General features: G+C 36.3%; 1 long non-coding RNA gene and 1 pseudogene across 2 annotated transcripts in view; both read right to left on the bottom strand.

Annotated features, from left to right (window-relative positions):
• LOC307186007 overlaps positions 1-23526 on the bottom strand; it is a 137797-nt gene that overhangs the window by 108290 nt on the left and 5981 nt on the right. The gene's annotated exons all lie outside the window — the stretch shown is intronic.
• LOC307185573 (ferritin light chain-like) lies at positions 15655-17062 on the bottom strand (annotated as a pseudogene). Its single transcript has one exon. The product of its transcript is annotated as a ferritin light chain-like (transcript).

Below are 23526 nucleotides of genomic sequence, written 5' to 3'. Positions count from 1 at the left end.
CATTGTATATATGTGCCACATCTTCTTTATCCATTCACCTGTTGATGGACACTTCGGTTGTTTCCATCTCCAGGCTATTGTAAATAGAGCTGCAATGAACATTTTGGTACATGACTCTTTTTGAATTATGGTTTTCTCAGGGTATATGCCCAGTAGTGGGTAATATGGTAGTTCTATTTGTAGTTTTTTAAGAAACCTCCATACTGTTCTCCATAGTGGCTGTATCAATTTACATTCCCACCAGCAGTGCAAGAGTGTTGCCTTTTCTCCACACCCTCTCCAGCATTTATTGTTTCTAGATTTTTCGATGATGGCCATTCTGACTGGTGAGAGATGATATCTCATTGTAGTTTTGATTTGCATTTCTCTAATGATTAATGATGTTGAGCATTCTTTCATGTGTTTGTTGGCAGTCTGTATATCTTCTTTGGAGAAATGTCTATTTAGGTCTTCTGCCCATTTTTGGATTGGGTTGTTTTTTTGTTATTGAGCTGGAAAATGTAGTCTTTTTATGAGTGGCAACGTGCTCAGCTAAATGTTAGGAGAGAGGGCTGGAAGGATGCTGTATTTAGCAACTACAGTCCCTGCTACAATCTCATGAAACATTTTCTCCTCAGCATCAAGCACCTAGCAGGTCCTCAAAAAAACCTGTGATAATTAGAATTGTCTGTAAAATGTTTAGTCATGAATATTATTTCCAGTACTCCAGCAAGTTACCTCCCTTATCTACAGAGAGCCAAAACTGCCAGAAGGTTGACCTTCTGGATAAGTGTGCTGTGGCAGTCCCAAAAAAGAGTTTTAGCAACTCCATTTTGCCTTTCTTTGGTGTACATTATATGTGCTAATAATTTCACTTATTTAAATTTGTATATTTCAACCAGTAGTCTATAATTCAGTACATAAAGTTTAATGTAATTACTTACTTGTTTCAAAGAAAAAGTCCTATTCCTTTCTACAATAAGTAGATAATGTGGGTTGAATTTAGCAGAGATAATGTTTCTGGGTTAGGCATGCAGGAGTGAGGGGAAGGACTAGTTAATAATTGTTTTCTTCCATCAGTAGTGGAAGCAAAATTACTGAACAGGGGTAGGAAGATGTCATACTGTTGTAAGTTCTGCAGTTTCCAAAGGCCTCAGTGCTCCTATGATGTTTTCCATAGATGTTTACTTAAGGTGGCTTTGGACTTGAACTCAAACAGTGTGGTGGTCAGCAGTCAGCTGTCACAGATGGAACATAAAATTATGGACTGTGAGCAAATGCTGTGATCCCAGAAATCTCCCAACCTCCTATTTTCATTTCCCCTTTGTGTGGGTCCACATTCTAGGGCAGTGGTGGCTGGACTGAAAAGAGATGCTGGCGTGATTTTGTCTGAGGCTCCTCTAAGGCCATAGGCTCCCATGGCCCATGGGCAAGGACTCAGCTATGGTTTCACTGCCTGTTTCAGCTTTTGGATACAATTCTTCATGTAATTATTGCCTAGTCCAAGGGGGCATTTGCAATGAATAGAGAGGAGAGTTATGCTCTTTCCTTCACATTACTTCATGAGTACAGTAAAGGCCATGCTAGTCAAACAAACAGTTGAACAAAAGGGTGGGTAATGCTGGGTTGGATAACATAGTTTGACTGTGGATAGAACAGTCTGCCAATTCATTCTTTCCTTGTTCTAAATATACTGCACTGAAACTTTCTTTTCCACATTTATAGCTTCTAATTAGCTTTGAAATGATTCTGTGGTTCAGTTTAAAGTCTGCCTTCTCCTTTCAGTGATTCCTTTGGGACTGTTTGTTCATTAAAAAAAATAAAAAATAACATTTTGCATTTTTAAAGTTCTGTGCACTGGACCATGGAGGGCCAGCAGATGTTGCTTCAATTCTCCTACCCGCACATCCAAATGTGAATAATCTTGGTGTTCCTGGCAAACTTCTACTCATACAGCATTACTCTTCTAGCATTGACAGACTTAATCCTACAAAATGTTCATAAAGAATAAATTCAAATAATAACACTTGATGATGAAATGTATTTCATGTAGTTGAAGGAGCTCTCAACTTGAAATTGGGTAATCCTTGATCTGCTTGTAAGTTGTGTGATCTTTGATAAATTTTAAATCCTTTTTTAGATCTCAATTTTCTTACATGTAAACTCAAGATAGTGCTATGCACATCTTAAGACTGTACCTGACATATACTTGGCGCTCAACAATTAACTTTTATATTTGCTTGAAACATATGAAATGTTTAGAATCATTTTCAAAATGCTAAAGTATTTGGTATTGTGATACTGTGATTCACAATAAGAAATATATATTTGGTCTTTGTCCTGTTTCTGGCACAGAGATCTATAACCCTTGGGATTTCCTGAACAATGGGAGTGATAAATGTCTTTTGTTACATTAATGAGGTGACTTTTGGACACCATCTAAGCTTGGGGGCTGGTTGCCAGTGGAGGAGCCAATCACGTGATTAAAGGGTTAGAACTTTCAGGCCCATCCCCCTGACCTCCCAAGGAGAGGAAAGAGGCTGGAGATTGAATTCAATCACCAGTGGCCAATGATTTAATGTCATGTCTATTTAATGAAGCCTCCATAAAGTCCCAAAAGGATGGAGTTCAGAGAGTTTCCATGTTGGTGAACACATGGAGATTTGGAGAGTGTGGCCTGCTATGAGAGGACATGGAAGTTCCAAGCCCTCTTCCCAAACCTTGCCCTATGCATCTCTTCCATCAGGCTCTTCCTGAGTTACAGCCTTTTATAATAAATGGATAATCTAGTAAGTAAAACGTTTCTGAGTTCTGTGAGCCACTCTAGCAAATTAATCAAACCTGAGGGAGGGGTCACTGGAACCACCAATCCTATAGCTGGTCAGTCAGAAGCACAGGTGATAACCTGGGTTTTCCATTCGTGTCTGAAGTGTGTGTGCCTAGCACTGGTGGGGGAGGGGAAGTCTTGTTAAGACTGAGCCCTTAACCTGTGGGATCTGACGCTCTCTCCAGGTAGACAGTGTTAGAATTGAGCTGAATTGTAGGACACTCAGCTGGTGTTGCAGAATTGCTTGGAAGTGAGGGGAAATCCCTCTCTCGCCCACACATCCTAATTAGGTCCAGAGCCCCTCAGATATTAATAGCTCTCTCTTCTCAATGCTTCCTTCAATTTTGACTTCTGAGACTGTAGTCTTTTATCCTCTTAATGATGTTCTAACTTCTTTATTTTCTTTAAATAATCCTTTAACATAGATTATTTCTTATATTTTTATCTATCTTTCTATCTCTCCATCCCAAATATATTTATAATTGATTAATGTTCTCCATTTTGAACATTTATACATCTCCTAGATTCTAATAGGTGTTGTGGGTAAAACAAAGATAAAGTATGGATACTGATGTTGCTAATAATGATACTTATCATGTGCCAGGAATTTATATGTATTACTTCATTTAATCCTCCCAACATCTATTTAAAGGAGAAGTACTGAACTGGTAAGTATTTGCTCAAGGACACTGAGTGAGTAGTAAAGGTAAGCTCAAAACCTAAGTCTGAGTTTTCCAGAAAGAAAAAACTTACTTAACCACTGCACAATACTGCCCTTAATCTCTCCTATGCTTTGTGGAGTATCTTATATTTCAATGGTTTGGATGATTTCTATATCTACTTTCTATCTTGATCTTTTCTAAGAGCTTTTTGATACTCTATATTTTCCCTTCAGACTCTTGTATAGTTTATCTTTAGCCAACTTTAATTAATAAAAACAATTTCAACCATTATAATTTTTTCTCGAATTCCCTTCTTTCCTAACATAATTCTCTAGCACTGGATGTTTACACTATAAAAATAGAATCGAGATATTTAAAATTTTTCATTATACTTTTATGCCCCATTTAAACTTTCAAACTTTTTCTTTTTCTCCATTTTTGTGAGATTTCTAGACCTTTAGCATTGTCTCTACCATTGCATTCTTCAATCACTGGTTATTCACTTCTATCTTAAGTCACTCTCCCGACTTTCACTGAAACAGATTGTGCTGGGACATTTAGAAATATCTTTCATCTGCTACTTTGAACACAGCACATAATATCTCTTGATTTCCAATTGTTTTCAAGGCTTTCTGCTGTATTTTCTTAGTTTTCTTATTTTAATATTTAGACCTCAGGTGTGGAGTTGAGTTTATCACATACCTCAGTTCATAGTGCATTATCATCACTGGTCTATGCTTCTTTCAGTTTTGCTTGTTATTTTGTCATTTTATTTTACTTTTTCTCATTTCCTCCCCACCACAGAAATTCACTCTAATTGTATATTAAACGTCTTCATATATCTAGGCATCCATAAATAAATGTATGTAATGTTGTTTTGTGGATTTATGTGTTTTTAATTTACATAAATATACTATATTATAGTTCTCATTGTCTTATACCCTTAAAACTTGATATTATCTGATTTTTAAATTTTTGTCCATCTGAAGGATATACAGAGCTATTTCACTGTTGTTTTTTTTGTTTGTTTGTTTTTGTTTTAAGAAGATGTTGGGGGTAGGAGTTTATAAATTAACTTATTTATTTATGGCTGTGTTGGGTCTTCGTTTCTGTGCAAGGGCTTTCACTAGTTGTGACAAGCGGGGGCCTCTTCATCGCGGTGCACGGGCCTCTCACTATCGCAGCCTCTCTTGTTGCGGAGCACAGGCTCCAGACACGCAGGCTCAGTAGTTGTGGCTCAAGGGCCTAGTTGCTCCACGGCATGTAGGATCCTCCCAGACCAGGGCTTGAACCCGTGTCCTCTGCATCAGCAGGCAGATTCTCAACCACTGCGCCAAGAGGGAAGCCCTCACTGTTGTTTTAATTTGCATTACTCTTAATATTAACAAAGTTAGGCATCTTTATATATATGTTAGTTCTCTGGCGTTCCCATTCTATGAATCGCCTACTTGTAACCTTTGCCTATATTTTTAATAAAATATTCTGGTTTTTCATCTTATTTTTGAGAATTGCTTATATAATCGATGTAACTTTCTTTTGTTAGCTTTAGATGTAGCACTTATTTTATATTGGATTTACAGAAAAATTGAGCAGGTAATAGAGAGAATTCCCATATACCCCCTCCCTGCACACAGTTTTCTCTATTATTAACATCTTACATTATTGTGGTATATTTGTTACAATTAATGAATCAATATTGATACATTGTTATTAACTAAAACCCATGATCTTATGACTCACTCTGTATTGTACGGTTCTATGGTTTTTGACAAATGCATATGTTTTCTAATACCATTACAATGTAAAACAGAATAATTTCACTACCCTAAAAGTCCCCTGTACTTCACCTTTTCTTCCCTCTGCCCTACCCACTGAACCCCTAGCAACCAATGACCCTTTTACTATTCCTATACTTTTGCCTTTTCTAGAATGTCATATAGTTGGGATCACACAATATGTAGCTTATTTTCACTTAGCAATATACATTTACTGTTACTCTATGTCTTTTTATGGCTTGATAGCTCATTTCTTTTTATCACAGAATAATACTCCATTGTATGAATAAACAGTGTCTATCCATTTACTATTGAAGGACATCTTAGTTGTTTCTGGTTCTTGGAGGTTATGAATAAAGCTGCTATAAACATTTGTGTGCAAGTTTTTGTGTGTATATAAGTTTTCAACTCAATTGTGAAAACACCTACGAGTGTGACTGCTGGATCAAATGGTAAGATTATGGTTAACTTTCTAAGACGTTCCCAACCATCTTTCAAACTGCTGTACAATTTTGCATTTGCATCAGCAATGAATGAGATTTCCTGTTGCTCTACATCTTCATCAACTTTTGGTATTGTCAATTTTTAAGGTTGTAACCATTCTATTAGGTTAGTAATGTTATCTTGTTGTTTTAATTTGCAATTCCCTACTGATATATTATGTTATCTTTTCATATACTTATTTGGCATCTATATATCTTCTTTGGTGAGGTACCTGTTCAGAATTTTGACCATTTTCTTTTTGGGGTGTTTGTTTTCTTATTGTTGGGTTATAAGTTTTCCTTGTATATTTTGAATATAAGTCCTTTATGAGATATGTTTTGCAAATATTTTTTCAAACCTGTGTCTTGTCTTTTCATTCACTTAAGAGCATCTTTCTCTGACCAGATATTTTTAATTTTATAAAGTCCAACTTATTTTTTTTCTTTCATGAATTATACATTTTTTTGTGTGTGTGGTACGTGGGCCTCTCACTGTCGTGGCCTCTCCCATTGTGGAGCACAGGCTCTGGACACGCAAGCTCAGCGGCCATGGCTCACGGACCCAGCTGCTCCATGGCATGTGGGATCCTCCCGGACTGGGGCACGAACCCTCGTCCCCTGCATCGGCAGGCAGACTCGCAACCACTGCGCCACCAGGGAAGCCTGAATTATACTTTTGATGTTCTAAAAGTCATCACCAAAACCAAGATCATCTAGATTTTCTCCTGTGTTATCTTCCAGAAAGATTGTAGTTTTGCATTTTACATTTAGGTCTATGATCCATTTGAATTAATTTTTGTGAAACATGTAAAATCTCTGTGTAACTTCTTTGTATATGGATATGTAATTGTTCCAGCACCATTTGTTGTAATGATGATTTTGTCTTCATTGAAATGCTTGAGCTCCTTCATCAAGGATCATTTATGTATGTTTGTGTGGGTCTATTTCTGGGCTCTATATTCTGTTCCATTGATTGATGTGTCTATTCTTTCATCAATACCACTTACTGTAAATTTATAGTAAGTCTTGATGTTGATTTGCATCAGTTCTCTGACTCTGTTCTTCTTCAGTATTGTGTTGCCTATTCTTGGTCTTTGACTTTTCTGTATAAACTTTAGAATCACTTTGTTGATATCCACAAAATAACTTTCTGGTGTTTTGACTGGGACTGCATTAAATCTATAGGTCAAATTGGGAAGAATTAACATCTTAATAATATCAAGTCTTCCTATCCATGAACATGGATCTCTCTATTATTTAGATCTTTAAAAAATTTCTTTCATCAGAGTTTTGTCATTTTCTTCATGTATTCTGTACATATTTGCTTATATTTATGCCTAAGATTTATATCTATTTCACTTTGTCTTAATGTAAATGGTATTCTGTATTTAATATCAAATTTCAATTGGTCATTGATGATATGTAGGAAATTGCCTTGTATTCTGCAACCTTGCTATAACTGCTTATTAGTTCCAGTAGGGTTTTTTTTTGTTGTTGTTGCTATTGTTGATTCTTTGGGTTTTTCTATGTAGACAATCATATTAACTGTGAACAAAGAAAGTTTTATTTACTTCTTTCCACTTTGTATATATTTTAGTTACTTTTCTTGTCTCTTTGCATTAGCTAGGACTACCAGTACCATGTTGAATAAGAGTAGAGAGCGGGCTTTGCTCCTGATCATAGGGAGAAAGCATGTAGCTTTTCAATATGAAATATTAGTTGTAGGTTTTTGGTAGATATTTCTTTTTTTTTTTTTGGTAGATGTTTCTTATCACATTCACAAAGTTCCCATATTCCTGGTACGCTAAGAGTTTTTTTTTAAATCATGAATAGATATTGGATTTTGTCAATGCTTTTTCTGCATCAATGATATAATCATGTGGTTTTTCTTTTTTAACCTGGTGATGTGATAGATTACAATAATTAATTTTCAAATGTTTAACCAGCCTTGCATACCTGGAATAAATCCCACGTAATCACAGTGTATAATTCTTTATAGCGTTGAATTAGATTTGCCAATATTTCATTCTGAATTTTTGCATCTATGTCCATGAGAGATTTTGGTTTTGAGTTTTCCTTTCTTTAATGTCTCTATCTGGTATTATAGTAATACTGGTCTCATTGAATGAGTTAGTAAGTTCTCCCTCTGCTTCCATTTTCTGGAAGAGACTATAAAGAATTTGTATCATTTCCTCCTTAAATGTTTGGTAGAATTCAATAAAAAAAAAATGGCTCATGATGCTTTCTTCTTTGGAAGTTTATTAATTATTGATTTAATTTCTTTAAAAGATATACTTAAGAATGAAGTGATCACTGAAGAAATCAAAGAGGAAGTCAAAAATAACTAGAAACAAATGTCAATGCAGACACGATGACCCAAAATCTATGGGATGCAGCAAAAGCAGTTGTAAGAGGGAAGTTTATAGCAATACAATCCTACCTTAAGAAACAGGAAACATCTCGAATAAACAACCTAACCTTGCACCTAAAGCAATTAGAGAAAGAAGAACAAAAAAAACCCAAAGTTAGCAGAAGGAAAATCATAAAAATCAGATCAGAAATAAATGAAAAAGAAATGAAGGAAACGATAGCAAAGATCAATAAAACTAAAAGCTGGTTCTTTGAGATGATAAACAAAATTGATAAACCATTAGCCAGACTCATCAAGAAAAAAAGGGAGAAGACTCAAATCAATAGAATTAGAAATGAAAAACGAGAAGTAACAACTGACACTGCAGAAATACAAAAGATCATGAGAGATTACTACAAGCAACTCTATGCCAATAAAATGGACAACCTGGAAGAAACGGACAAATTCTTAGAAATGCACAACCTGCCAAGACTGAACCAGGAAGAACTAGAAAATATGAACGGACCAATCACAAGAACTGAAATGGAAACTGTGATTACAAATCTTCCAACAAACAAAAGTGCAGGACCAGATGGCTTCACAGGCGAATTCTATCAAACATTTAGAGAAGAGCTAACACCTATCTTTCTCAAACTCTTCCAAAATGTAGCAGAGGGAGGAACACTCCCAAACTCATTCTACAAGGCCACCATCACCTTGATACCAAAACCAGACAAGGATGTCACAAAGAAAGAAAACTACAGGCCAATATAACTGATGAACATAGATGCAAAAATCCTCAACAAAATACTAGCAAACAGAATCCAACAGCACATTAAAAGGATCATACACCATGATCAAGTGGGGTTTATTCCAGGAATGCAAGGATTCTTCAATATATGCAAATCTATCAATGTGATAAACCATATTAACAAATTGAAGGTGAAAAACCATATGATCATCTCAGTTGATGCAGAGAAAGGTTTTGACAAAATTCAACACCCATTTATGATAAAAACCCTGCAGAAAGTAGGCATAGAGGGAACTTTCCTCAACATAATAAAGGCCATATATGACAAACCCACAGCCAACATCATCCTCAATGGTGAAAAACTGAAAGCATTTCCACTAAGATCAGGAACAAGACAAGGTTGCCCACTCTCACCACTCTTATTCAACATAGTTTTGGAAGTTTTAGCCACAGTAATCAGAGAAGAAAAGGAAATAAAAGGAATCCAAATTGGAAAAGAAGAAGTAAAGCTGTCACTGTTTGCAGATGACATGATGCTATACATAGAGAATCCTAAAGATGCTACCAGAAAACCACTAGAGCTAATCAATGAATTTGGTAAAGTAGCAGGATACAAAATTAATGCACAGAAATCTCTGGCATTCCTATACACTAATGATGAAAAACCTGAAAGTGATATCAACAAAACACTCCCATTTACCACTGCAACAAAAAGAATAAAATATCTAGGAATAAACCTACCTAAGGAGACAAAAGACCTGTATGCAGAAAATTATAAGACACTGATAAAGAAATTAAAGATGATACAAATAGATGGAGAGATATACCACGTTCTTGGATTGGAAGAATCAACATTGTGAAAATGACTCTACTACCCAAAGCAATCTACAGATTCAATGCAATCCCTACCAAACTACCACTGGTATTTTTCACAGAAGTAGAACAAAAAATTTCACAATTTGTATGGAAACAAAAAAGACCCTGAATAGCCAAAGCAATCTTGCGAATGAAAAACGGAGCTGGAGGAATCAGGCTCCCTGACTTCAGACTATACTACAAAGCTACAGTAATCAAGACAGTATGGTACTGGCACAAAAACAGAAAGATAGATCAATGGAACAGGATAGAAAGCCCAGAGATAAACTCACGCACATATGGTAACCTTATCTTTGATAAAGGAGGCAGGAATATACAGTGGAGAAAGGACATCCTCTTCAATAAGTGGTGCTGGGAAAACTGGACAGGTACGTGTAAAAGTATGAGATTAGATCACTCCCTAACATCGTACACAAAAATAAGCTCAAAATGGATTAAAGACCTAAATGTAAGGCCAGAAACTATCAAACTCTTAGAGGAAAACTTAGACAGAACACTCGATGACATAAATCACAGAAAGATCCTTTTTGACCCACTTCCTAGAAAAATGGAAATAAAAACAAAAATAAACAAATGGGACCTAATAAAACTTCAAAGCTTTTGCACAGCAAAGGAAACCATAAACAAGACCAAAAGACAAGCCTCAGAATGGGAGAAAATATTTGCAAATGAAGCAACTGACAAAGGATTAATCTCCAAAATTTATAAGCAGCTCATGCAGCTCAATAACAAAAAAAGAAACAACCCTATCCAAAAATGGGCAGAAGACCTAAATAGACATTTCTCCAAAGAAGATATACAGACTGCCAACAAACAAATGAAAGAATGCTCAACTTCATTAATCGTTAGAGAAATGCAAATCAAAACTACAATGAGATATCATCTCACACCAGTCAGAATGGCCATCATCAGAAAATCTAGAAACAATAAATGCTGGAGAAAAGGGAACTCTCTTGCACTGTTGGTGGGAATGTAAATTGATACAGCCACTATGGAGAACAGTATGGAGGTTTCTTAAAAAACTACAAATAGAACTACCATATGACCCAGCAATCCCACTACTGGGCATATACCCTGAGAAAACCATAATTCAAAAAGAATCATGTACCAAAATGTTCATTGCAGCTCTATTTACAACAGCCTGGAGATGGAAACAACCTAAGTGTCCATCATCGGATGAATGGATAAAGAAGGTGTGGCACATATATACAATGGAATATTACTCAGCCATGAAAAGATACGAAATTGAGCATTTGTAATGAGGTGCATAGACCTAGAGTTTGTCATACAGTTTGAAGTAAGTCAGAAAGAGAAAGACAAATACCGTATGCTAACACATATATATGGAATTAAGAAAAAAAAATGTCATGAAGATCCTAGGAGTAAGACAGGAATAAAGACACAGACCTACTAAAGAATGGTGTTGAGGATATGGGGAGGGGGAAGGGTAAGCTGGGACAAAGTGAGAGAGTGGCATGGACCTATATACACTACCAAACATAAGGTAGATAGCTAGTGGGAAGCAGCCACATAGCACAGGGAGATCAGCTCGGTGCTTTGTGACCACCTGGAGGGGTGGGATAGGGAGGGTGGGAGGGCAGGAGATGCAAGAGGGAAGAGATATGGGAACATATGTATATGTATAACTGATTCACTTTGTTATAAAGCAGAGAGTAACACACCAGTGTAAAGCAATTATACTCCAATAAACATGTAAAAAAAAGATATAGATCTATTCAGATTATATTTTTCTCCTATATGAGTACTGTTAATTTGTCTTTCAAGGAACTGGTCCATTTAATCCAAGTTTCAAATTTGTGGTAAAGAGTTAGTCATAATATTCCTTTATTTATCCTTTTAATGTCCATGGGATCAATAGTGAAGCCTCCTGTTCCATTTCTTGTATTAATAAATTGTGTGTTTTCTCTTTTTTCTCAGTTAGCTTTTCTAGGAGTTTGCCATTTTACCATTTTCTTTTGCAAAGAAGGTTTTGTCTTCATTAAAAAAATTTTCCTGTTTTCAATTTCATTGATTTCTGCTATAATTTATATTATTTATTTTCTTTGCTTTGTTTTAAGCTGATATCACTCTTTTTTTCACTAGTTTGCTAATAGGAAAGCTTAGATTATCAATGTTAGATCATTCTTCTTTAGAAATATGTGTATTGAATGCACAATCAGCCAAAGAATGGCACATTTATATCATTTGACTAATTTGCATGAACTCAGTAGAATAATTGTTTTCTATAAGATTATACAGCATCTGATTCTAAAATTAATTTCAGACATCTATTTTTACCTTAAGATAGTCCACCTACTACATGGATGACCCTGAGATTTCAAATGGTTTGAGTCATATTTCTATCATATTCTGAAATCTGAATTTTTCTATTGCTTTAGTTTAAATGTGTTAGTGGTACTTTTGTGATGTTGTATACGATGTGGAACTTACTGTCTTTCTTTTCTTCTTCTTCTTCTTCTTTTTTTTTTTTTTTTTTCTATTTTTGCTTCATGACCTATAGTCCAACAGCATAGTAGAATTCTATAACACCTGTTTGGTCGTACTCACTGAATATTCTTACCTTTATACAACTGAAGTAAATGTGGAAATCATTTGTGATTGAAATTAAGATGGCTAATCTACAGTTTAGTATATGAAGCTAAGTAACCTAATATTTTATCACATACTATAATTACAATTATATATTTCAAAGTAATATAATTATTTTCAACTAGTGGCATGTGTGTGTGTGTATAATTTTAATTTAGTACGTAACATAAATGTAGGTAAACCATTTAACACAAACAGAAACATTTTTTCCATTTGTTGTCAGTGATATGCATCTTTTGACTAAGATCTTTTCTAGATGACGATTTAACAATAATTGAAATGTACTAATTTAAAAAGTTAATGAAAATTTATTAGTGACATATTTTTCCCCTGAGGCAAAAACCTTTTAGGAATTAATTATTCATTCTATTTGAGCAGTGAGAGATATATTTACTTAAGGAAAGAGTCTTATGTTATAATTTCCTTGTAATTCTGTTCTAAGATCAGATTCAGTTACCAGTATTGATCTAATGGGCAAGTTAAAAGAACAGAATGAGTCAAAATCTCACCTGTTCTTTTCCTTTTTTTGTGCGTGTGCCCAGTCTGTTGATTATGAAGTTAGCATGATAAGAGTAAGCTGGAAAATAGGACATACTGAAGAGGCTGATGCAAGAAGCCACTGAAGTCATCCTCTGAATCATAAGAGCATCATCTTGAAAAGGTTTAAGGGGAGTATTAATGTTGCCCCTGAGAATGAGCAGTAGCTGCTCTCTTGAATTCACACTGTTGTTTTCTGGAAGATTTTACGAGCATGTATGACCAAAGTACCCTTCTTTGGGGAAACTGCTTCTAATAAGAGGCAAGGAAGCAGATGTATAAAAAGCATATTAAACCCGTTTGCTCACAGGGCCACTAGAAGATCAGAACGGATTATCCCATTAGGAAGTCTAAGCTCATCCAGGAAATGCCTAACACTTTCTTGACTAACTGATATTGTCAAATACATGACTATATTCTGTTCAATTTACATTTACCACTGACAGATTTTGTCACTGGTCATTGTAAATAACATTATTTAACTAGTGCACAGTGTCTGGAACGGTGGGTAGGTACAGTTAATTGTCAAAAATAAAAAGAAAACTGTGTTAGAAATTAATTATAAACACATAAGAATTTTCAGTGGTTGATGCAAAATAAAGATTTGCTCTTTTACAGTCAATGCAGAGACACCTTGGATGGATGCTTGGTTCTCTGGAGTTTCTTTATTACCTGGCCTCCCACAGTCTCTCTTTTCTAGTACCCTTTCTAAATTTCCCTGATCCCTGGAGTCTTGGAGTCATGTGGAAGATTGTCCTCCCTGCTGGATTTGTCTTAGGATGGCAACAGTGGATCTCTTTGGACAGTAATCATCACAATCTTCTATAATAGTAGATTCTGTAGAATGGAGTATCTACAAGATAAGCTTTTATTTGAAAGTGTTTACTGCCTTTCATAGGATACCATCAATACAATTTTGTACTAAAAGACTCCACTTTCATCAGGGATAAGGAGAGAAAAAGTAAGAGGTGAGAGACAAAAATCTCTCTTCTGTTGCAATTTTTTTAAAAGCCCTTAGAAAGAAGGTTGTCATTGTAATCTGTAGCAATTTTTTAGTATTTGTATATATGGCATTTGTCAAGGTATGGGTTTTGTGGAACAATGGAAACATCCTATCATCCTTTTTTGACCCAATAATGTATGAAAGTAGCATTGACACATACACACTACCAAATGTAAAATGGATGGCTAGTGGGAAGCTGCTGCATAGCACAGGGAGAGCAGCTCGGTGGTGCTCTGTGATGACCTAGAGGGCTGGGATAGGGAGGATGAGAGGGAGGCTCAAAAGGGAGGGGATATGGGGATATATGTATACTTATAGCTGATTCACTTTGTTGTACAACAGAAACTAACACAACATTGTAAAGCAATTATACTCCAATAAAGATATAAAAAAAATGTTCCTAGGAACTAGATATGACGTAGGAGTAAAAAAAGAGAATGACTAAAGCAAGTGGGAGTGGAAGAGACCAAGCATTTTCAAAACTGTGTTACATGAATAGCATGTTTTAGAAGTAAAATACCTTGTAATGCTAATTCCTATAGATAAACCTTACCATAGCAAGATTTTTTTTGATGTTTTAGTTACTAAACACTCTCTATGCACAGCACTTTTCTATGATAGAATATGCCAGCCCTTCCTCTCCCATTTTTTTCTGAGTAATACTGATATATATATTATCAAATACATGAATGTAAGAAGGATGAAATGCATCTTTAGGTTTGTTAACAAGCCTTGGGGTTAACTGCTTTTTTGACTATAAAAATGAACATATACTGGAGAAATGTAGAAAAATGGAATGGAGGGAGGGGTGAGAGGCAGGTGGGAAAGACTTCACAATTAATAGAAAAATAAATTTTAGCATCTCTTTTTAAACACGGAAAACCTTGCTCATAAATCAACAGAACAGTGAATATGAGGCATATTATTATGATATATTAAAGAGATAAAAATGGATAAAGCAATGAAGCCTCTCTTAGCTAAATGGTTAATTCATTTAACTGCTGAAGAGGTAGTTTGCTAATGAGTAGCTGAGAATTGAGAGGTAATTGCATAAATCCCGATCTTATTGGTATGTACAGCTGATAGTTTCATTAAGAAATGGTCCCACAGGGTCAAAGAGGTGAATATGTGAGATTGAAACAGCTAACTCCATTAGTTCATTATGCTTTTCACACATTGTGCATGTCAAAACAGTGTGAATAAAAGGATCCATTGCTTGATTAATGCTTATGGGAAGGAGAGGAGAGTTGGGATACCTTACATTAGAAAACCTAGGCCTCTTTAGGAAGAACTTCAGAACTATAATCGCAATTATACTGAAGAACGATTCAATAATAAACAGCTTGTTGGTTAAGCGGTTAAAAACGCCAAGAGACATTTAGTAAGTTGTAACAATTAAATCTTAGAAGAGCCCCTCTTGTATTGTTAGACTAGTAAGCATCTCACTCACTCAACATTACAACTAGGTTGATCTTACTACTTAGGATAATAGCTAGTGAAAAAAAAAATCCCATGGCACAGATCATAATGCAGGTAAGTAAACTCAGAGTTGGCTCTAAGTTGGTACGTATGACTTACGTAGGTTAGGAAAGGGCTTTCCCTAATTCTGGTGTAGAAGAGACAAGCTAATTGTTAATTGAACCCCATCATTCCCCCTCCTTCCCCACCTCCTCCCCGAGTACACAGCCTACCCACTCTTCCCAGCCTCCTTTGTAGTTAAGCGGGGCCATGTGATGGATATCTGATTGATGAAATGTAGGTGGAAGTGATGTATGCCATGTCCAGGAGTGGCCCATTCAAGCCTCTCATGTTTTTTTTCCGTTCTCTCTCTTCCTCCTTCTGGCTAGATGTCGACCCCCAGGAAAGAAGAGTCCAGAATTTATACTGGTCTCTGAACTGCTGCATGGAACAGGACTTGCCATTGCTATGCACTGAGCTTTCTAGGAGCGAGGAACAAAGTGTACTGTCTTAGGCCATTGAGATTTTTTTCATGTAGTTCATATATTTACCCTAATATAATGAGAATCTCGACTTTCTTTAGTGATTATCTTTTATTCATGTACCTATTGAAGAAGTATATAGTGTGATATCTATATGTCACAGACGTTGCTAGCAAGTAGGAATATAAGCTAGAAGGTGGCAAACAGGTGGAAAACTAACATTAGAGTTTAGGCATTTCTGCAGTGTCCATGGGCCCAGGATTTTGTTGTGAGGCAGTTTTCTTTTTTTTTTTTTTCTTTTTTGTTGCAAAAAGCTTTATTATTTCCATTTGGTCCAAGGCTTGGGAGAGGGCTCCAGGGAGGTTAAAAAAACTGCCTAGTGGCTGCAGAGCAGGGCTTCAGGCAGAAGCTCTGATGCCAGAGGGGCTCCTCAAAGGCCACTGGGCTCTGGAGTTGCCTACTCATGTTTGATGGTGAGCCTTTCAAAGAGATACTCGCCCAGCCCAGCCTGGGGACTAGCCAGCCTGCAGAAGTGGGTCAGCTGGTCACCCATCTTCTTGATGAGTTTCACCTCCTATTCCAGGAAGTGGCTCTTCAGGAAGTCACAGAGGTGGGGGTCTGCGAGGGTCGTGCAGATCCAAAAGGGCCTGGTTCAGGTCCTTCTCCATGAGAATGGTGGCTTCCATAGTGTCCTGGGTTTTACCCCATCATCTTGAGATGGCTTCTGCACGTCCTGGAAGAGGGCATGGCCGCTGCGCTGGTTTTGCATTTTCAAGAGATGCTCGGTGCCCTCGTACCTCTCCTTGGCCAATTCTCGGAAAAAGTGGCCTACGCCCTCCAGAGCGCCACAATGTTGAGGTTGAAACAGAAGCCTAGAGAGAGGTAGGAGTAGGAGGCCCAAAGATGCACGTTGACCAGGAGGCTGTCAGCAGCCTCCACCTTGGTGGAGTAATTCTGACGAATCTGGGAGCTTATGGTTGATTGGTAATAAGGAGTTAAGCTCAAAAAATGGTGTTGGCTGGTCCAGGTGACTGAGGCTAGCTGAGTGGCTGATTCTGAAGGTTGTGACTGGAAAAAAGGTTTGAGGGTGGTTGGAGGCTGAAGAAAGGGGCGTCCCTGTGTCTGTTCTGTCCGCACACTGTTGAAGCAAGAGAGATCCATGGGACCACTGAGTACATTGCTGAGGCAGTTTTCTTGAGCCAAATTCTTTGTCTCTTTGTATGCAAAGAGAATTGAGCACTTCTTTCCTATCTAGATTTATTATTTGTACCATTGCTATAGACCAAAATTTAAGTTCTGACTCTAGTTAGAGAATATTGTTTTGCAATAGTTATTTGCTTTCAGCTTATATATATTAACTAAAGATTTTGCTTTTTGTAAAATTCACATTATAAAGAACTCTTCTTCTTTGTCTAAGAGGCTGTATTTCTTGACACAATATTATTAACCAGACATAAATAGCTTTTTGTCACTAACCCAGATTCACAGTGTTATAAATAGTTGTAGGTTCTATCCTTATTTACTTTCACTTAGCTTCATTTCTTCTCTTGTTATAACTTCTTTGTGCAAAGACTACCACACAACAATGGAGATTTATAATATTTCCAGTGAGATAGTGCCAGGGTAAAAATTACAGGTGATCTCAGGCACAAAAACCTCTTCCTTTTTATGGAAGCAAAATCTGTGATAGATAATAGGAAATAGAGGGTGCATTTGTGGTCAGAAGTTTAGCAATTTCCCATCCTTGACATGAATTTTGCATTCAATTGATGGAACATTCAGATCCAGACTTCTGATATTAGGTTGATGATGAATGTGTGTATTTTACTTCAGAAACAGGTGATAATTTATGAAATGAAAAACTTATGATAAAAAAGCTGCAAAACGTTTTAAGGACTAATTCTTCTTGTCATCAAGCAAATGACCTGCTGTCTTGACCATGGTAAATGAAGTCTCCAGCAGAGTAAGTCTGTTGCATTTGATCCCTTTAGTCCAGTGATCCAGAAATTTGGGAGGGAGTTAGGGAGCTATTTGAAAATCTGATAAAGGATAAACATCTTCAACCCGGAAAAATACAGAAACACACCACACTTTATGTATAATTCAGGGGATTCTAGATCTGCCAAGGTCAATGACTCCAATATAATTAAGAATTCCTACTTTTGTGCAAATAGGCTTGGGGAATCTGCCTTTCAAATAAGCACAAGACCTTCCTAAGACCCAATGGGTTATTATTTGAAATCTCTAGTGGAGTATGAAAAGTAGAACATTCTGCAGCATGAGCCACTGATTCAGTGCTTTTCAAACCTTCATATGCATAAAATTCATCTAGAGATGATTACCAACAAGGGCAGATTCCTGGGCTGCAACTCCAGAGATTTTCATTAAGTCATTCTGAAGTGGGAATCAGGAATCTGCATTTTAAGTACTTAATCTTAGTGATTCTGATGTACATTGCATGTGGGCTACAATCTGAGAAACGCTTTTAAGCCTTCACTTGGAAGTCCTTCAAACCCTGGCCACCAAGACAACCACCTCTCTGCATACACGCTTGGAGCTCCTGTGTGTCCTGCTTTCCACAAAGAGCTTGCTTGGGCTCAGCATCTTTCCTATTTTTCACTCTCCCACAGTGAACAAGATACAATATCCCAGTGAGCAGAGTGTTTTTGCAAAGCTAACATGTTTGGCTGACCTAATGTAGCCTGCCATTGTCATTAACTGCAGAGGAAATCATTCTTAATCACCCTGATAAGTTTCTTATATAATAACTACTAATAGTTGTTTGAAAGCAATAGAGGGCACCAATTAATGGGAGGTTTGATAAAACCTCTGGAAGGAAATGGAAAGATGAATCTAGTCTTACTCTACGTTACTGTTTCTTTCCTCCATACATGTTTCTTTGGTGAAAAAAAACCGAGAAAAGGAAAAAAAAAATCAGTATTTAAAATTGGATTGTGGTGAGAAAATGTCCATAGTCAGATACAAATTAGGATTTCTATCTTCCAACAAAAGTTTCTTTCTAAGAATCAGATCTAAATTGATATTATGTGTCCAAGAGAGTGTGCACATGACCTAAGGCCTGTCTTTGAATAATAATTCATTAATATATTCATAATTATTACATTATTAAAATGATAATAATTTTGATATTATTGAATATATTTTAATAGAAAATAATACAGTATTATATAGTATTAAGGTATTAAACATTAATATAATTATAAATTTAGTTATAATATTATTTACATATTAATAATGATGAATATATTATTAACTTTCTTCCCACTTGTTTCATTTATTATCTATAAATGAAGAGGCACAGCAACATAAAAACTAAGCATATAAAGTAGATACTTCACAAGTGTCTAGAGTAGAAGCTACAGGGTTCTCTTACTTGGCATAGAGCGTCACAATTCCAGGTTCTTCCTTAGGAACTAACTTACCCAAAGAATTTTCATCTAATAAATCCTTTATCAAACACCTAATGCTCCCTTTATTGTTTAAATGTGCAGGCTGTCAGATTCAGCTGTGGACTGAGCAGAAACTTGGTTTGTAAATATAATTATGTTTCATATGTCCAAAATAATTAAACCTTATTAATAATCCAGGGGAAAAGAAAAAAGTTCTGCCTTTTGAAAAAAATAATTTTTGCTAAGCATAAATGATGTAAAACCTCCAGAAGGTGAAAAGATCTTTAGTAGAAATATTCAAACACATTTAAGAGGCAGAGTTTGGTAAATCAATCTGGAAAAAAGCTAATGAAGATGGTCATTTAAGGAGCATACAATCTCAAAAGTGCATTGTCCATGGCTGTTCTCACATTACAACAGCAAAGCAGAGTTGAGTAGTCCCAATAGGGGCTAAATGAACCTCAAAGCCTAAATAGTCACTATCAAGCCTTTTACAAAAAATATTTGCTGACCCCTCTTCTAAAATTGTATTTTCAATTTGGGGAAGTATTATAAGTAAAACAAAAACTCAGAGTTAAGTTGCTTTAAGCCTATCCTTTTTAAAAGTTTAGTCAATAACACACATCCACCTAGAATTTTATTCCTGAAAATTTTCAAGTAACATATCCCTACCTAAATTTTTTTCCCTAAGTATATACATTGGTTAATACTTGCACTGATGTTTTGGTGGAGTGTTAATTTCTTCCAGGGAGACTGAATAGGGGATCATAGGGCCTTTAAATTTGCGTTTCATGCGCATGAAAAGACCTTGATCACTGGATACCTAAGAGCCTTATTCCATCTCATGGGCAGCAGCTATTTAAATTTGATGTGTCTGCCTTTGAAACAAATTTGATTTTTAGGTGTTTCAACATTCAATGACTCAAATATTGCAATCCCAGTAAGTAAACAGAGCCAAAGGGAGATTTGTTTTAGTGGAGAAGGGGGAAGGATTCTAATCAAGCAGTGGTATTTGCAAAGGATTAGTGGGAGAAATGAACAAATCTCATGCAAGAGACAGCAAACAGCCTGCCTGGCAGGATCAACACCCTACTCCAGGGCTTCTTGTTAGTGGGGACACATTATTTTGTTCCTTCCATTTTGGGAGGAGTGCGACTTCCACTTCCCACCCCAGCAGAGAACACACTGAGAGAACGTTCCTGGACCTCCCCTCCTTAGTGGTTCTCCCCACTGGAGGTGGAGTGATTGATCTGATGACTGAGATTAGGAAAAGGGGCTCTGTCTAATCTAACTGCCCCTTCTTGCCTCTCATTGGTTCTGTTTCCAAGCTACCTGTCTATAGGCTGAATGTGTTCTTCTCTCTACTCCAGCCCCGCATGTGTTAGCACAGGTCAGCTTCCTATGAAGGAGAGAGGGGCATGGACATCAAAAGTCACTATTGGCCTCTGCTTTACGTTACAGTCACCAATTCTTTGTGAGCAATAAAGCTTGTATTTTGATGCTTTTCTGAATCTGATATCTATTACTCAAATGATTTAGAATTCAAAGAGGAGGGTGATTAATTGGCCTCTCAAAACCTCAACAGTTCTTAGTAGAGCTATAAGTTATAGTGGGATGATGATGGCCCATCTTATGCAGATTTGTAGAGATTTATCTGGGCCTGGACTGTTTGTCTGTGAGGCTGAGTCAAGGAAAGGACTGGCTCTGATTGTCTCAGAGTGGAAGAATCTGCCCCCATATTCCAACCTTCACAGTAAAACCCAGATTTCAAATGGCCTTCTGAGTCTGGAATGATGATCTACAACAAATAAGACATCACTGAACAAGAATTAATGCTCTGTATTAGGAACAAAAATTAAACCACCACCAAGAATAACAATAAAAAAATACTAATTCAGAGACAGAATGGGGGAAACCTGACAAGAGAAAAGTTTATATGAACATGAAGATACAATCTCAGTATAAGACAAGAATATTATATGAATATTGCCAAGGGTGAATGAAACTTAGGCAGCCTTAATAATATAGAATGTCTGGATTGATGGAAGTAATTATCGTACTGTACATTATGCTGGTCAGACCTTATTTTCCCTGTTTTTATTAAGAACCCCACATACCTTGAGTGTTCTTAATAGAGATGATCAAGATGAGGGACTAGATAATACGTCATTGGGAAGTAGCTGAAATAATTTGCCCAGGACAAGAAAAGACTTAAAGAAAGATTTCTTTTCTAATATTTGAAGGGGAAAAGATTAAAATGTTCTCTTTTTTTCTAGACTCAAAGATATGAGAAGCATATTTCAAATCAGAGTATTTTATAAAGTTAAAACAGTCCACAAGTGAAACAGCTGATTTTTGAATAAGATCCTAACCCGTTGGTGGGTGTAAGCAAAGGTTGAACAAACCTTTTAAAGGAGATACTGCTGAAATAACTCCTTCTTAGAAGACTAATGAATCACTCCAGAGCCAACACTGATTCTTTAATTGAAGACTCCTGTGTGCTAATACTGACTGTACCACTCTACATGGTGACCTTATCAGTCAGCTTCTCTAAGCTTCAGTTCTTGCCTTTCTAGAATGGTAAGCAATATTATCTGCCCATGCCTTCCAAGATTATGAAAATGAAATGATAAAATTGATCTTAAAGTGCTTTGAAAAGCACCTATATAGAGGCAGTCTGTTATTATAGCTAGAGTGGAGACTAAAATAGTAAATTATAAAGTGAAAAATGCTAAGTGTAAGGTAGGATAGAATTTTTTAAACTTTAATGTGAAAACAAATGTCCCGTGGAATGGTTTTAAATGCAGATTCTGTGTCAGCAGTTCAAGAGTAGGACCTGAGGGTATGCATTTCTAACAAGTGCCAAGGTGATGATGCTGGTCTGTGGACTAGGCTTTGCTTGGCAAAAACATAGAAGATTAGGGTCATGTCCTTGCATGCACGTCTAAGTAGCTCTTCGCCCACTCAATCTTTTAGGGATTCTATCCTGGCAAAGTTCTCAATGAAGCAAACAAAATTGATGACTCTGGAATAGGCTGTCAGTGAGGAAGTTGCCAACACACCGACCAACTGTATTTATCCATTTTCAGAATGACTCTATTATGACTACTGTATCTTAATTAGCTGTTTGCTATGATAACATATATGTGAACAATGGTTCATGACATTGCAGTGTCAAAGCTGTTTGCACAATGAATCAGATGCCTGAGAAGAAAAGTGAGTTTTAAAATGAAACTCAAACATACAGGTGTAGTTATGGTAATTTGCATTCAGGCAGTAAAAATAGATTCTGGCTAGTTTAACTGAAAAGAGAATTTGTTAGATATATATGGGGAGAGGGTTCTAAGTGAGGTTGAAGATAGACTGGCAGCTGCAGGGTTTAAAAGCATGAAATACTCAGTAGTCATTGTTACAATGAATAAACAGCAGCAATTTCTTCTGTCCTTCTGTCATTACAGTCAAGAGTCAAAATCACAACCTGGGTCAAGTGCTTACTTCCTGGCACACGGGAGCAGACAGGGGAGGATCTGGTGGAAGGAGCCTCTAGTGTCCAACCAAGAGGAGAAAAGTGGAAAGGAAAGGGACCACTGATGCTGAGAAGCTGAACATCAAAACAAGCATAACTCTCTGAAGCATATATATATGTGTGTATATATATATATATATATATATATATACACACACACACACACACATACAATGTATGTCAATTAATCTTATATCCTGTAAAAAATATTTTAAAAATTCAATACTAAAAATTATTTTTTCATATTTGTTTATAATGTTCCTCTTTTATGAAATGCTCATTTTTTTCTATTTACCTATTAAAACTCAGTAGTTTTTCTATCAATTCCCAGTAGGTCTTTATACAATAAATTATTAAAGCTTTGAATGTAAAAACAAAAGCAGTAATCATATGTAAATTCTCTATTTAAAGATAGCGCTTGTTACTAATTGTTTTGTGTTTTTAGAGGGGAAGAAGGAGCCGGAGGGACTGTTGGAAACAATTGCGTTAGAAGTTACCACTGCAACCTAAATATAATGGGGGTTCATACTGCAAGATGTGTCATTCATCAAAATAGCAGTCTAACAGAAAAATATTATTAAAAGACATTTAAATCTCTATTTGGTGTCTCAAGAAAACCAAAGCTGAGATGGAGTGGGGTTTGGGTAGTTATAATACATTCTAAATATTTAGCAAACATCTTAAAATTTCTCTCCACATCAAGCATTCTCAGTTTCCAACCAAGAATTCTCTCCGAAGTATAGATACAGCTATTGTGTGTTTTTCTCTAAGCTTTCACACTTACTGTATTGCAAAAAA

The sequence above is a fragment of the Stenella coeruleoalba genome, assembly GCF_951394435.1.
Source record: "Stenella coeruleoalba genome assembly, chromosome: 4".
NCBI classification, from domain to species: domain Eukaryota; kingdom Metazoa; phylum Chordata; class Mammalia; order Artiodactyla; family Delphinidae; genus Stenella; species Stenella coeruleoalba.
The sequence above is the reverse complement of the archived record's forward strand: the minus strand, read 5'-3'. Positions and strand labels throughout refer to the sequence as shown.